This window comes from Myotis lucifugus, unplaced genomic scaffold (genome assembly GCF_000147115.1).
Source record: "Myotis lucifugus unplaced genomic scaffold, Myoluc2.0 scaffold_68, whole genome shotgun sequence".
Lineage (NCBI taxonomy): Eukaryota > Metazoa > Chordata > Mammalia > Chiroptera > Vespertilionidae > Myotis > Myotis lucifugus.
In genome coordinates this window covers 5,541,458-5,557,167 of record NW_005871116.1, presented here as the reverse complement: position 1 = coordinate 5,557,167, position 15,710 = coordinate 5,541,458, and the positions used below count along the sequence as shown (strand labels likewise).

The following is a 15,710-nucleotide window of genomic DNA, read 5'->3' as shown; positions in this document are numbered from 1 at the left end:
GTTTTCTAACTGCTGTCATGGTTGAATTCGCTGCGGTAATTGTGCAAGGCATGAGTGTTAGTAAGCATGCACACAAACCACCTATAAAAATTCACATACACACACACACACAGGTATGCATAGGCGTACACACAGGTGTACATATGCACACAGGACAGGGACCTAAGAAGAGTGTGGACCCCTGTTCTCACTCTTTTACTTCTTTAAAGGCAGCTATTTTTGCCACAGCATCCAGACAATTATGACAAGCACACAACCGCACATAAAACGATGACTGACAGGCTCAATTCATAATTTAAATTACTTAACAGACAAGAGATACTGTGCCCTCACCCCCCTTGCTCCCCAAAAATCTTTTCCTGACCAGTTGGCATGAGCTGTGCAAGGACAGTCACTTCGTGTGTCAACTTATTGTGGAGGCTGAGCCACAGGTAAGCAACCTCTCAGCCACGAAGACGAGACCTGGCTTCCCCAGAAAAGACAGTCCATCCGCACCGGGACTGCTGGCTCCCAACCTCTCGCCTGCCTGCCTGCCTGCCTGCCCCTTAACCACTCCCCTGCCAGCCTGATCAATGCCTAACTGCTCCCCTGCCGGCCCAATCACCCCCAACTGCCCTCCCCTGCCAGCCTGGTGGCCCCTAACTGCCTTCCCCTGCAGGCTTGGTTGCCCCCAACTGCCCTCCTCTGCTGGCCTGGAATGATAACACCACCTAAGTTCATAGGATGGCTGAGAGGAACAAATGAGATATTTATGTTAAGCACCTGGAACATGCTGGGCGCTTAAAGTGCTCATAACTTATGTTTCATATTGTCATCATATATAGCGCATATAATCAGGTTGATAGTGTAGATTTTTTTTTAATAGAAAAAGGACTATTTAAGGACTATCCACCTGAGCAAGAGGCCCCACACAAATCAAGTACATATTTTTCTACCTGCATAAAGCAAAATCGTATTAATTCAAATACGCCCACTTAAATCTCATGCCAGGCAGCTGCCAATTAACCACACAGAGCAGACCCCGCCCCCTCCTCACAGGTACATGCTCTCAGGCAGACACACAGCAGGAAGCCACATGGAGGGGGAAGGAGGGCCAGAACCTGAGGAGCCTTCCGCACACAGCACAGGAAGAAGTGAACAAAGCCCTGACAATGGCCTCTTCACTCCCCCGGGAAAGCCAGGCACATCCCAACTAATGACCCAGCTCCCAAACAGGAAAGAATGCAAAAGGGGAGGGGAGCTTCATTAAAAATCCCCGGAAAGTGAATTAATCGACTGCTGTCTTCTCCCTCTAATCGCCCCCCCCTCTCTCTCTCTCTCTCTCTCTCTCTCTCTCTCTCTCTCACACACACACGTAGCATGGGGCGGGGGGGGGGGGGTTGCTATCTCCCCTCCACCTGACCTGGGATTTTCCATCGTCAAAGATTAAGTCCCCTTTGATTTCATATAACAATTAGTTTATAGATCAAGGTGTCATTTGTTTGCCATTGGTTTTCTGGCTTTGGAAACAAGCAATTCAAATACTTTTGAGACTTTTAAGACCCTCTAGTTCAGTTTCACAAATGCAAAGGCCGTCAAGAGCCAGGAAGGTAACACCAATGAATGAAGTGGTCCCGGCAGGAACTGTGGTTTACTTTGTTGAATTTTCGCCACTCACAAATAAAAGCCCAATTGTTGCCCAATCTTTCCATTTTTTTTTCAAGAGAAACTGAAAATCTTTTTTTTCCCCAAATGTTGGCTACTAATTTAATAAATAAGTAAGCTCTGTACCCATGTGCAGAGAAAAACTCACCCCTGCATTTCCATATGGGACCTCCTCCAGTCAGTTTCCGCCCTGGCTTCAAAAACAAAAAGAAAAAAGAACCACCTGGAAGCTTTGAAAATGTGCCTGCTTCTGCAAGGGCAATTCTGATTATTTGGTAAGTCTAATGTGTAGCCAGACTTGGAAACCTGGCCTAACCTGGCCTAACCTATTAAGATGAAAGGGCGGTCCGAAGATTAAAGCAGCCTGCAGCTAGCAGGAGATGACGTACACACTTATCCCAACACCCTGTTAACGAAACTCGTAATTTAAATGCTACCTTTCTACCAATGAACTAGAGTTTTAGGTTTCGATATATGTAGTTTGTAAATATTTCAAATACTTCCCCAGCAGAAGTATTAGTTTTCGATGCTAGAGTCCCTTTTTCCTAAATCCAGGGACCACCATGCAACATGGACATCGGACCAGACACTCCACGAAGGCAAAGGACTTGTCAGTCCCTCCCTGACCAGAGAGGTGAGGCGCACCTCAATAAGAACTTGCTCAACGGATAACTGTAGGATTTTCAAAGTTCTACTCTGTGTAAATTAGGACTAAAGTTCCATGAAAGCTCAAAAATCAATGCCAAACAGAGAAATGTCAGTGACTAGGACCGATTCAGAGGAAACACACACTGAGGTCTCAGCTATCTAAGGGGAGGTTCACTGAGGTCACTGTTGACAATAAGTGAGGGCACAGCAAACCGGTCACAAGGGCCCATCTCGAACCGGTGATGAGAGTATCAAAGAGCTGCCTGTTCCTTTTACGCCGTTGAGGGGAAAGCTTCAGTTAGTTTAATACTGTATTGTCTCCCAGAAATGTTCTGGTAGAGAAGATCTTAAATGTTCTACACACACACGACTATGACAGGTGACGGGTGTGTTAACTAACCTTAATGTGGTGACCACTTTACAATGTATACACATATCAGATCACCATGGTGATCTTAAGCTTACACAAGGTTATTGCCAAGTATAGCTTAATAAGGCCCTTAAAGTACATTAAAACAAACCAACATACAAAAATTTGCTCCTTTCGGTAATGCACCCTGAGCTTAAGCCAGACCCTCTCTGTTCAGAACTCTGTGTGACGTCGGAGTAAATGCTGATTGGACTGAAGTACATTTTCAAATCCGGAGATACATAGGCAGTCCCTCCTGATATCTGCCTAAGTCTTCTGCTGTGATTAAAATCAGGAGAAATCGAATGCTGTGGACCCATTAGAAGACTGTTTTGATTGTCACAAATTGTAGTGCCTGAAAACATCCTTAAGCTGATTGTCTTAAAAAAAATGAAAGTTCTCTCAAAACAAAACAGGAACAAATAATTATGGTCCAAATGTCTGTGGTTCCTTGGAAATGCTGTGCTTTTTCTATTTTCCATCATTGTAGTACTACTGAAGGAATGTGTGGAGGTCAGAGGTTATGTTTGCATCTTAAAATTAGGTAGTGACCTCGTCTTTCAACCTTGAATTCATTTTTAATTTTAACTTTATCTTATACAATGTGTAGACAGTTCCCTGTTCTCTCGAATTTAGAAGTATAAACAATATAAATCTGTTAATTCCGTAATTTTTATAATTATGATGTCACCCAACCTTATCCTTCAAACCCTTTATGTGCAAAAAAACAAAAACAAAAACAAAAAACATGAAAAATCAAGAATATTTTCAGAAAACTCACCACCAGAGACTGGAGGAAACAGAAAAGCAGAGTCATGTCAAATTTGTAAATTAAAAAGATTTTAAACTACCATAATTACTGGATCACAAAGTCCTTCCCTAGCAGAGAACACACTGAGACCGTTGTCTTACTGCCTATGGGTGCTCTCAGAGTGGGATATTTTCTAGTGACATCACCACTAATATTTTAGTGCTTGATGGTGGCACAGTTCCATCAATGAATCTGACTCATGTTGATTCATTTTTCTATTTGCTGGATTTTAAAAGGTATCATATTTCCCACTCAATGTGCATCAGCAATAATGTTGCCCTCTAAAACCTGTATTATCAAACCAAGCCTTCCAAAATTTTTATCAAATATAGGATAAATCCATCGATTACTAATTACTAAATGCCCACCATGGGCCCAACCTCCAGCACATTGCTGTGCTGTGGAGGATATAAAAAAAAGAAAAAAGGTTTTTCCTTTGATGAATTAATAAACCATAACGAGGCATTACACAATAGGCTCCTTGGCCTCTGAGATGACACTTTAGCATCTACTCTGTCCCATTTTTCACTCCTATTTGTCGCCTCCTCCACTTTGCTTCTAAATGTTGGAGTTCCCTGTGGCTCAGACCTGTGCTTTCCGTTCTCACTTCATTTTCACCCTGTCTGTGATCTCACTTATCTTTGTGGTTTCGATTCTCTGTGCAAGCCACTGACTTCCAATTTCTTATCTCCTCTGATCTAGGACCCAAGACAGCACTGCATTGCCTTGTGGAGGTCTTAAAAAAGGCCTCCAATTCAAAATGTCGCCAACTAAACGACTTTCTCCCAACCTGTACCTGGCCACTCTCCAGTATTCCACATTCACTTTAACCCAATACCTGGGAGTTACCCGTGGTACCCCTCACCCAGTCATGTCCAAGTCAGCACTAAGTCCAATCAACTTTACTTCATAAATAAATGGTAAATCTATTACCATACATAATAGTAAATCCATTCATTTCTCTCCATCACCACTACCCCAGTCCAAGTGACCAACATCTCTGGCTCACAACAGACTCATAATCCATCTCCCTGAATAACTCTCCCCCTACCCCCCTCCTCCATCCAGTTTTCAGAATAGAGCCAGGTGAGCTGCTTAAAATGCAGACCTGACTATGTCACCCCCTTGCTTTAAAACTTTCAAGGTTTTCTATTGCTCTTACGATAAAGACTGTAACTCAGGCTGCAACACTGTGTAAGATATAGCCTCTGCCTGCTTCTCTGGACTCTTCTCAGATAATGGCCCTCCTCACTCTCTGAACTCTGACCACTGCTTGTTCTCAGCTCTCAAAAGCACTGGGGACCTTCTGGCTCCCCTGCCCTCTGCCCAGATTGCTCTTCCTTCTCCCTCCCACTTTACTTCTGAAGCCCTTATATATCTCTTTTGGAAAGCCTTCCCTCACCACCAAGCTCCAACCTGGATGAGGCCCCCTTATAACTTTATTTCACAACAGTTCTTAATTATACTTGGTTAATGTCTTTCTCCATCCTGGACCACAAACTCCCATAAGGCAGAAACTAGTTCTAAATCGCTTATCATAGTAACCCAGCAACTAGACCAGGGGTGGGCAAACTTTTTGACTCGAGGGCCACAATGGGTTCTTAAACTGGACCGGAGGGCCGGAACAAAAGCATGGATGGAGTGTTTGTGTGAACTAATATAAATTCAAAGTAAACATCATTACATAAAAGGGTACGGTCTTTTTTTTTTTTTAGTTATATTCATTTCAAACGGGCCGGATACGGCCCGCGGGCTGTAGTTTGCCCACGGCTGAACTAGACCATTGCTCTGCTGGGCAAAATGTCAATTGAATTAATAAGTGAGTGAGTGAGTTGAGTGAGTGAATGAATGAATCATGGTAATGATGGATCTTTATACTCCGGCTATCAATACTCATCTTTATCCTCCCCGACAGCACAAACCATGAATCAAGATCAAGAGACACTAAGAAGCCCAGTTCAATATGAAAGGTAGTTTTGAGAACTCAGGGTACAAGCTGCATGGAGGGGAAAACACTGAAAAGGAGAACTGGGAGGGTCTGATCTGGGTTCTTCGATTTGAGCAGGGAAAACAGCATCTCTACATATATTTACTCTGAATACCACGCAAGAACTAGCCATATCTGTTTCATAAGTGAATCCCTTAACTCATGTAAATCCCTTTGTAAATACATAAGAAAAAAATCACTTTCACATGTTTTTTTTTTTTTTTTTTTACAAAGGCAAGTCACCTAGGATCTTCCATAAGGACTTAAAGTGACCCCAATTCAGTACCTCAATATGTCCTTTACATTTATACTTTAAATATCTCTCCAGCTTTCAGAGTCCATCCTTAAATTAAGATTATGGCGCTATATCCCAAAATCTTCTACAAAGTCTTGGGCTTAAGCTTAAAAGATATGAATCAAAGTCTAAGTCACTTATTAAACTGCAAGTGGCCATAAAGTGGAGTTAATGCCTTTTGTCGGGCAGAGCAAACCAAGAAATGGCTTGACCTGCGAGCTCTCAGGACCCCCTGCAAAAGCTGAGTAAAATTGCTAGGGAAGTACATCTAAATCATGTAAAGTACAAGCTCCCAATCGTTTAAGATCGTGAGCGATAACCTACTAAACAGAATACTTCCTGAGTTTCCCCTCGAGGATTTTTTTTAAAAGTTCAAAATGCTATCTTCAGCAACGTGGTTATTATTCATATCCTTCCTTTGTAAATCATGGATTTTTAAAGCCGTTGTACTTTGAATTACAAAGTCTCAAACCCCAGAGAAGTCTTTATACTGTTATGTTAATGGGGCATTAATATTTACTGCTTACATTCAGCAGCATGTTTTTCTCTGGAAATTTTTTCCTTGCTGTATGAATATTTCAAAATCTATAATAATAAAAGCATAATATGCATATCGACCGAATGGCCAAACAGCGGAACAACCATCTGGACGACCGTGCTATGACACCCACTGGCACCAGGCCAGCCAAGGTGGGTGTGATGCGATTGGTCGGGGGGCTCCACCATCGCCCCATGATCACCCCAAAGAGGGAGGCCCAAGTCACCAACCAGCGGGCTGTGGTGGGTGGGCGGGGCCTCCCTCTGTGGGGCAATCAATCGCAGGGCTCCCAGACTTCAAGAGGGCACAGTCCGAGCTGAGGGACCACGGCCCCCACACACACTGAATGCATGAATTTCATGCACCAGGCCTCTATTTGAGATATAATAACATTAAAACAATTTTCTTTTTAAAAAATGATCAAGGTATTAGGCTACCTTAGTCATCTTCTGCTGCATAACAAATTAACCCCAAACGTAAGTTTAAAACAATAAACATTTATTGTCTTCCAGTGTAAGTGCAGGGGTGGGAGGAGGCTTAGCTGGGTGTCTGTGGCTCAGGGTTTTTCATGAGCTTGCAGACAAGCTTTGGTGGGAGGGGCTGTAGTCATTCTGATGTTGGACTGCGGAAGGCTCTACCTCCAAGGTCACTGTTATGGTGGCTGTCAACAGGCTTCAGTTTTACAGTGGCTGTGGACTGGGGGCCTGAGTTCTTCCTACCACACGGAGGTGGGACTCCCTCATTTCCTTTCCGCATGGGCCTCTTCAAAGTGCCGCTCAATACATGGCAGTTGGTTTTCTCTAGAGTGAAGGATCCAAAAGACAGCAACCCAGAGAGAGGCCACAGTGCCTTTGAGTGACCTAGTCTCCGAAGTTGCACATCTTCGCTTCTGCTTTCCTCTGTTCATTAGCAATGAGTCACTAAGTCCAGCCCACTCCAGGGGAGGGAATTTGGATTTAACCTCTCGAAGGAAGGAATACCAAAGAATTTGTGGACATATTTTTAAAAGCACCCCATGGGCAGTAGTGAGAAGCAGGAGAGATGGACACATTTGGAATTAGGAAGATAAGTGTCTTATTTATTTGTTTTTAATATGTTTTCATTGTATTTTAGAGGGAAAGAGAGTGATAGATAGAAACATCGATGAGAGATAAACATCATAGGTTGGCTGCCTCCTGCATGCCCTTTACAGGGGATCGAGCCCACAACCCGGGCATCTGCCCTCCTGGTTCATGGGTTGATGCCCAACCACTGAGCAATCCTGGCCAGGCAGAATATCTGTGTTTTAATCTGGACTGTGTTACTTACCTACTGAGGGGCTTTTTACAATTATTTAACCTCCTCATGTCATAGTTTCGCCAAATGTACAATGAGGTAAATCCCAGGAATCTTGTGTGGGATTTAATAATATAGCATGAAAAAGAGCTTGGTATAGCCCCTAGTCGTAATAAGCACTCCCTAAACGTTGTCCACATAACAGTAATTAGTGAAGCAGCCTACTTATTGAGAGCCGGCTAAGTAGATAATACACAGTCCTTCGGAGTTCACATCGAGCAGTTAGGAAAGTAAATCCGAACTTGGACACAGAACGTGCTTTTCCCTCTAGAAATCTGAGGGCTTCCTGAAGAGAGGCGGTCAGAAAGTAGTCTCTGGGACATAAGGAAATAGATAGCAGGTTTAAGCGTCTTCGTTGGTTGCTTTTTTAAGAGTGGCTGTTCCCTCAACGTAACTCTCTCAGAAGCAGAGCCTTTTGCAGGAGTGGAGGAGGCAGTGCCGTCAGCTGGGCCTCTCCTCTGGACACCCCAGGGCCCGAGGGGTCTTGCTGGAGCACAGTTTACAAATCTGCACTAACAGATTGTGCCTGTAATCCCAAGTACAAAGGGTCAAAGGCCGTGCTTTAAAACCATGTCAACTTAATATAGCCATTTAAGTAAACAGTGTCATACATATGTTCTACAAGGAAATCTTGTTTCTCCTTTTAAAAACATGCAATGCTCTAAACGTTAGAGTCTGAAGGGAATACCTTTCAGTCAATCCAGCTTGTTTCTTCTAAGGAAAAAATAAAAGATCATTTTTACATGATTGTCCTTTTGTATCTCCGTAGATCTCATTCTGAGCCAATAATGTGTGTTTCACATAGATTGCGTTATTAGATACTAACTCTAGGCTCCCCACAACTTGTAATCAAAGCAAAGATAAACAAGAGGCCTTAAAGCCTAGTCTTTTCTCAATTTAGAATTAGAGGTTAGAGGAATTTCAGCGCTGGTCAGCCTGCATATCCATGCTGCTTATCATCCCAGAGTCAAAGCTCAAATGACTGAGAAGAATTTCTCCTTTCGAGTTTAGTTCCCCGAGTGCCAAGGCGACCAAGGGTAATTTTCCTGTGGGCTATTGCAAGTATAAAGATTAGTCAAAGATTTCATTAAATATTCCATAGCCCTCGTGTGGCATTTAAAAAACAAAGCCCACCAAAAAACGGTAACTATGGAAAGACTGAAAAATGGGGGCCAACAATCCAAACTCAAGCACATTATAAAATACATGAATTCTTATACAACATCAATGTCCTGCTCTTTAGAGCTGCTTGCTTCCAAGCCTGTTATTAGCCTTGTGTCAAAACTTTATTCTTGGCAGATGGGCGACTTTCTGAAGAGCTTTGGGGTCCGTGTCTTTGGATACCAAGATAGCAGGTGTGACCAATGTGAGGTAGGCTTTGAAAACAATCCACAGATTCAAGGTTAACTTCATCAGCTCACTGAAATATACCAGGCGCCCACGTCTGTTGCGGTTTGATAATACAGACTTGTCAGCCACATAGCACCAAGGATAGGGGCTGGGCAAGCGGAGAAGAGCAGGAGTAACTGACTAGTGTTAAGAGTAGAGGCTCCAAAGTTGTCAGAAACCAAGTTGTAACCTCTGCTGTGTCATTTACCACCTATGACTCCCTGGGCAAGTGCCTAAATTCCCCGAGTCTCACTCCATCCTTCTGAGGTCCCCGCGGCCATGTGACTCACAGCAGGACTAACTGTGACCTGCACAGACAATGCCAGGCACATCGAAGGCACTGGGCTGTGTCTGACTTAGTGGTCCTGCTTCACGTTTGATGTTTAGGACACATGTTCAAAATCCAAGTTCTTCTAAGTCATCACACTGTTATGAGTAGTTCTTAGCTAACTGATGGAGGCTCAGCTACACGTAAGTCTACTGAATAAGTTTTGTTCTTACTGTTTTTTTCTTTGAGAACATACACTGTGTCCAACGTGATGCTGGATGTCAATATCACTGTCTTTTCATAGAACTTACTATCTAGTGACAAAGACTAGTTAATTGAACATAGGAGAAGGTCCAAATAAAAGTGTATGCATAATGGTTAAAAACTGTAAAATTAAATGCAATGTGATATTCTGGATTGAATCCTGGGACAGAAAAAAAGGCATTAGTGGAAACACAGAAACTCTGACTAAAATCTGGAATTTCATTTATAGTGTACTAATGTTGGTTTCTTCGTTTGGACAAGTACACCATGGTGAGGGATGTTAACGTTAGGGGGAAGCTCGTCAAGGAACTCTACATCTTTGTAACTTTTCTGTAAGTATGAAATGAGTCCAGTGCAAGTAGCCTGTCCCTTCCCCCAACCATATCCCCTCCCCCTACAACCTCACCCTGACTAATTTCTAACCGCCAGCACCCGCGTCGCTTTGGCTGAAGGCTCCCTTTAGCATCCCGAGACTGCTTTGCTCTGCCCAGCATTAGTGCCCAACAACTACTGACTGAGGAAAGTTGGTGGGTAAATATTCAAACTCTTTCAACCTTGGGTGAGAGGACTCCAAGCTGTGTGTTTTGCCTGCGCTCCCAAACTCTCTTCAAAAAGATCACTGATCTTTTCTTAAGGGCTGTAACTTGCTTGACAATGCTCACGTGAGCGGCTCCTTGCCCTGCCTCATTTCACTTTCCCAAATGAAATTTTACCTGAACCCTTATGTCGTGGTCTGCTTCTGGGAGAAATCCAGACCAAGACATCACTCCTGACTATATTTGCTGATGGAGAGAAGGGCCTCCTGAATGTGTCAGTTCACGGTCATTGGCTGGGGGAGATGATGGGTGCCCTGGATTACTTTTCGGTTCCTGGAAAGAGCTCCTCACTCCATACTGTGAAGAAATTGCACCAAATTATAAATACACTGGGAACTCGAAAGCCACACATTTTGGGATGTGTGGAAGGAAAGCAAATGTTTGGAAAAATGCTAACAGAAATTTCCATTCTCAAATGCATGCGCGCATTCATTCAACCAGAACCTACTAAGGATTTTCTATAGGATATAAAGTGAACAAAACAGAAAAGATCCTGTAAGCTTTTAGGAAGCTTACATTTCTGTCAGTGGACATGGACACACACACAAAGAAACAACAACCCAGGAAAACAAATTAATAAACAAGATAATATTAGACAGTGATAAGTGCTGTGAAGAAAAGAAAACAAGCTCATATGATAGCATGACCTAGATGGGGGAAGGTTACTCTAATAGGGACCAAAACATGTGTAGGCTTTGGTGTGCACTCCTCTGGGTACTCAGTTCTTATGTCACGTCGTCATAGGCTGCCCTTTACCAAGAAAGGCCTTTTACCACAACCCCCATCACCCCAACAGGCCAACATTCGATTGTCCCTTAACTTACCCAAAGTCCCACCATGTCTACGGAGGGTCTCCCAACACTGGCAAATAGAAATCTCTCTTACAAATATGTGTACCCAGGAATGGCTTTTGTATTGATTCTTAAATCCAAACTTCGTAAGGCACCAATAAACAACCTGTCACGGCTGTTGTGTGGCAGTGGTCTAGGCAGCCTGGCGGAGACCTCACAAGCAACTCATCTCCGGACAGCAGCCCCCTTCTGAAGAAGCGAAATTTCAACAGTTCCAGTGAAACGGAGGGTCCTTAGGACTTTGGTTAAATGTAGCTTAAGTCCTAGCTCTAGAAATCCTCTCTCTCTTTCTCTCTCTCTCCCTCTCTCTCTCTCTCTCTCTTCCTCTCTCTCTCTCTGTGTATGTGTAGGTCCCTCAAGACCTAGCCTTTGCCCCAATAATCAGCAACCCCTCAGGCAGCAGAACAGCCCAGACCTGACTGCTGGTCACAGGTCCAGACCTCTGCAGGCGAAAGATCACATCTTGACCGAAGTTATTTCAGGAGAAATGACTCCCTGGCTACTTTCCCACAGGGGTGTTGGAACAGAGGTCAGAACTGTCCTCAAGACCTGAGGAAAAGATTCATGATCCTTACCTCACCTCTGACTAGTAAGCTCCCTGTAGGACCCAGAACCCCTAACCCACGTGTCCTGTGACTTTGCCCTAATCTGTAACCTACATGCCATCGGGCTCCCTGCCTCTGGGTTGGCCTATTCAATAGTAAGCTGTTTCTCTCTCCATCCTGCAAACTCCTGCTCAGGCATTTCTTTGGGCCAGTGCACAAGCAGGCGGGCTCTGATATTGGGGTCCTCGTAACTCAAACAAAAGAAGCAGTTGGGGACTCACTGAGGCCGTAACTTTGGTTTACTGGGAAAGAAGGAGGGGAGGAAGTAGCAGGTGGTATCAAGCGGATCTTCTATGAGTGAAGGTTTCAAGTGTCCTCTCTCAGAGCCCCTCAAAAAGGTGCTGCAGAGTCATCTCCTGCTGCGTGCCCCACCTGCCAGGCTGCCAGGCTGCCAGGCATGGTTTGGCTCATTGAAACGGCAACAGCCTTGTGAAGTAAGAATCACCACCCCCATTGGGCAGATAAAGCTCCAAGAGTTGAAGTGATTTGCTGAGATCATGAAGGTGGTAAATGGCAAAGCCAGATTCAGATCCCATCAGACAAGCAAGATATGCGATTCCAAAGCCTGCTCCATGCCCTTTCGAGAATGTCAACCTACCCCCAGGCTTTCACAGTGGTTGGTGCCTCAGAGGGCATGGGCCAGCCCTAATCCACAGGCAAACAGAATTCCTGGACAAGTGACACTTATCTCAATTCACAATGTACCCACTCAGCTAGTTAACACAGATGAACGACGAGATAAGCAGCATCCTTTTCCATGGTCCCAGTCAATGCTGACGGGTGGGAATGTGATGTGAAGAAAGAACCTTGGGCCCAGCTGGTGTGGCTCAGTGGTTGAATGTCGACCTATGAACGAGAAGGTCCAGGTTCAATTCCCACACATGCCAGGTTTGCAGGCTCGATCCCCAGTGTGGGGGGTGTAGGAGGCAGCCAATCAATGATTTTCTCTCATCATTGATGTTTCTATCTCTCTCTCCTTCTCCTTTCCTCTCTGAAATAAATAAAAACATATATTTTTTAAAAAGAATACCTTATAAGGTAGGCCCTACCTGTTTGTAACATGCAGCTTCAATTTGCTTGTCTTCAGAACATTCTACATCTGGTTTTAGGGGGCTGGTAATCCTTGAGGGAGAGAAATTAAGTAGCTATTTCTATTGCATGTAGAAGTCAATGGACCATGGCAGTATTACTTCCCATAGGTTTATAAAAAGTTCAGGCACAAAGAAATGTTTGGAAACTATTATCATGTTTTGACTAAGGATGACTAATAATCTGAAAAGAGTGAGTTGTTATCGTGTTTATAGGCTTAAAATTAGCAAACAGTGCAGTGAGATGGCTCAGAAAGCCCATAAATATTAAGCTGCCTTCATAGATGTAGAGTCCAGAACTAAGGATTTCACATCTGTGTTTCAGACGGTACACAAGAAAGTGGCGAGGATGTGGAATCTAGGACATAGTGGTCGGGGAAGAGAAGGGTGGGACCCCGTGTGGGTGAGGAAAGGCTACAAGAATAGCCAAAAAAGAATTCAGGAAGAAGGAGCACAGTGTTTGCTTTCAAATACAGTACCTAAAGGGAAGAGGTTAGATTCACTGTGTGTGGCTCCAGCAACTGACCAGTAGGCCAATGGGTGGAAGAAAATGTCGATTCAGTACAAGTCAGAACTTTCTGAGAATGAACCGCCTAGAATGCACTGGCCGGCGAGGAAGAGACATTCCCATCCGATTAGTCCCAGGAAAGGTGGGCTGGCCCATTTCCAGGGAGAGTTACTCATTGGCAATTCATGTACCTGATAGAGAGTTAACTCTAAAGTTGGTCATCGGCCCAGTCAACCATTTCACTGGGCACATTATTTACATTATACTGTTCCAGGCTGAAGAAAATCACTTGCCAAAAAGCCATCCCTTGTTTACACCACAAGTGGAGAGCTGACCCCTGTCTTCCCAAGCTTCAATTCTTACCGATTCAAGATTCACAAAGTGGCTAGGTGATTTGAACACTCATATTATTTAAATCATTACCAAAGAGATTATAGGGTGTGTGTGTGTTGTTGTGTGTTTTTTTTTTTATGAAGGAAAAGTGGTTTGGATCGACACATGAACACACTAAGAAATAGAAGTTACTTTTATCATTGACATGTTTTTTTTAAAAAAATTGTTCTCTAAAAGCCAACCACATCTCCATAATTGTGCAATTTACCAGCGGAATGACAGGGAAGCTTTAACTTTGGGTTAACAGATTTCAAAAAATAAAACCCACGCCTTTTTCTCAGCTCCGTATCTTTACATTAACAATGCTCACCAGCGGATAGCCAGAAAGGCTCGCCAAGTTGGACCAACTTCAAGATGTGTCTATGTGGGGGTGCTTCATGCCCTTGGCAGAAGCAGGCCGCACCAGGCCCCATTTATTACTTTATGCTATAAACATCATGTCCTCGGCCAACGAGAAACCCAGCGTGACAATCCCATAGGCTACCAAGCACCATAAACATCCGTTAACACAGGCGCCACAGACAGCACAGGGAGGCGTCGTGCATCCATTTTTAAGTGGTTTATGATGTGCAGTCTGCTGTTTAAAAACTAATAATCAAAAACACAGTCCCAAACTCTGCCTAGAACAAATATTTACAAGGCAAAGTTGTGCTCGGTTTGGAAAAAAACTAATGTGCTTACGCCGCACTTTGTCATTGCATTTATAGACTTGCATTTCACACCTTGGCCCATTAAGAGCTGTCTCTCCGGGGCATGCAGGAGACCCAAACTGCAATTTCACTTTGAGATCTTTACTCCACAAGGAAAGCTGACTGTTGACTCACCAACGTTCCTTAGACCCACGTGAAGCAGAAAGTGTACAGGGGCGGGGAGGAGGTGAGGCCTGGGACACGCTTCCGCTACAAATGATGCCCGCCAGGTCCGCCCGGAGGGAAACCACACAGAACTGGCGACCCCTTGAAATCCAATCTGGGACAACTGGGCTTTGCTTTTCTCAAAAGGAAACAGAATCCCCAATCACAGAAAAGGTGGGACCAACAACCCTGTCTGCCAAAGCATTTTATTTTGTTTCTAGCCAGCATTTTAATTTCTGGAAATGTTTCCATACTAGTTACCTCCAAGATCTATCCGTTAGTACCCCAGGGAGAAGGCCTTCGAGGGTGACCCAGGTGGAAACTAGCCTAGAACACCAGCTGGTCAGGGCACAGAGCTACCACAGCTGCCAGGAAAGGTGAGTGCCTTCCCGGGCACACATGCCAGGGAGCCTGACAGTAAACACCCCGGGGAACCGGGGAACATCTAGTCTTCACTATGGGCAGCAGCACCCCGGGACTTTCAGATCCGCAGCTCTGACTAGGGTTCAGGTCTCTAGGGTTCTGTCCCCACCCCCCCCCCCCCCCCACACATTTCCTAAAATCCTCTCCCGCCCTCGCAGGGCTCCTGAGAGTTCCAGAAGCCACCTCTAGCCCTCTGCACCTGAAAGGCAATGGGTCTGGAACTGTCAAGTCCGTGGCACTTAAATCCTATGCGGAACTCCGGCAACGTCCCAGCCCTCAGGCCGCCTGTTACCTTTCCTGCCCCTTCAAAGGTCTCCAGGCGGCACCCACAGGCAGGCGGCACCTCTCTGGCCTCCTCCCCCCTGCACACCTTACTGGCTCCCGCGCCGACACGCCTCCCAGGCGCACACACGCGCACACGTACACCCTTTGGGTACACAATCCCCGCACCCCGGCGCCCGGGCCCGGCCAACAAGCGTCCCCCTCCGGGTCATAAAGCGCTCGCCCCCAAATACACTTCCCCACGCACCCTCAAGTGGGTGACACTGCCAGGCGCCCTCTAGGCGCTACCAGCGCCCCAGGCATGCGGCTGCCCCGGGCACCGTAACCCTCACGACTGTAAACATCTGTCCAAACTCCGAGGAATGCATAGATCCCTAACTACAAGTAGATCCGATGGCGGGGAAACTTCGGTTCGCTATTATTTTCACACAAACCGTCTCAGGAACGAGGGATCTTGCGTCTTGCCATACCCCAGCTCCGCGGGGCAATTGAAGGGGTTAAACCTTCCACCTGCTGCTGTCG

At 45.0% G+C, this 15,710-nt stretch overlaps 1 long non-coding RNA gene across 6 annotated transcripts; it reads right to left on the bottom strand.

The window, feature by feature from the left end:
• Nucleotides 1-6,813: 6,813 nt before the first annotated feature.
• On the bottom strand, nucleotides 6,814-15,421 carry LOC106697422. 6 transcript variants are annotated; one of them, XR_002829644.1, is made up of 4 exons: nucleotides 15,106-15,421; nucleotides 12,690-12,762; nucleotides 12,239-12,486; nucleotides 6,814-10,481 (listed from the first exon to the last, which is right to left on the bottom strand). It is a non-coding gene; the product is annotated as an uncharacterized LOC106697422 (long non-coding RNA). The 6 variants fall into 6 exon arrangements; XR_002829646.1 differs by lacking the exon at nucleotides 15,106-15,421 and adding an exon at nucleotides 14,454-15,012; XR_002829645.1 differs by lacking the exon at nucleotides 15,106-15,421 and adding an exon at nucleotides 13,940-14,434.
• Between the last annotated feature and the right edge of the window lie 289 nt (nucleotides 15,422-15,710).